The sequence below is a fragment of the Buceros rhinoceros genome, unplaced genomic scaffold, assembly GCF_000710305.1.
Source record: "Buceros rhinoceros silvestris isolate BGI_N320 unplaced genomic scaffold, ASM71030v1 scaffold30274, whole genome shotgun sequence".
Taxonomy (NCBI): Eukaryota; Metazoa; Chordata; class Aves; order Bucerotiformes; family Bucerotidae; genus Buceros; species Buceros rhinoceros.
The window spans coordinates 1-301 of NW_010410479.1; positions in this window are offsets into that span (position 1 = coordinate 1).

The window sequence follows — 301 nt, forward strand, 5'->3', positions numbered from 1 at the left end:
GAGGAACCCGTCAGACCGGCGTGGCGCGGCAGTGCCAGTCTCCAGACGCTTCTTTCCCCTCTCATCAGCCTCGCTTTTGTCTCTCGTAACTTCGAGCCGGCTCGGAGGGCCATTAGATACAGCTGACGCACAGAAAGAACCCGTGGTTTTACACCTTAACACCCATCCGCAATCACAGCGGTCGGCAGACAGACCAGCCGCCCGCAGGGCCGTGTTTAAACTGTTGGCAAGTAGAGAAGGAGGTGTAACAAAATGGGACTTGTTCTGAGCTGGGATGCAAAAGCAGCGCTACAGTGCAATC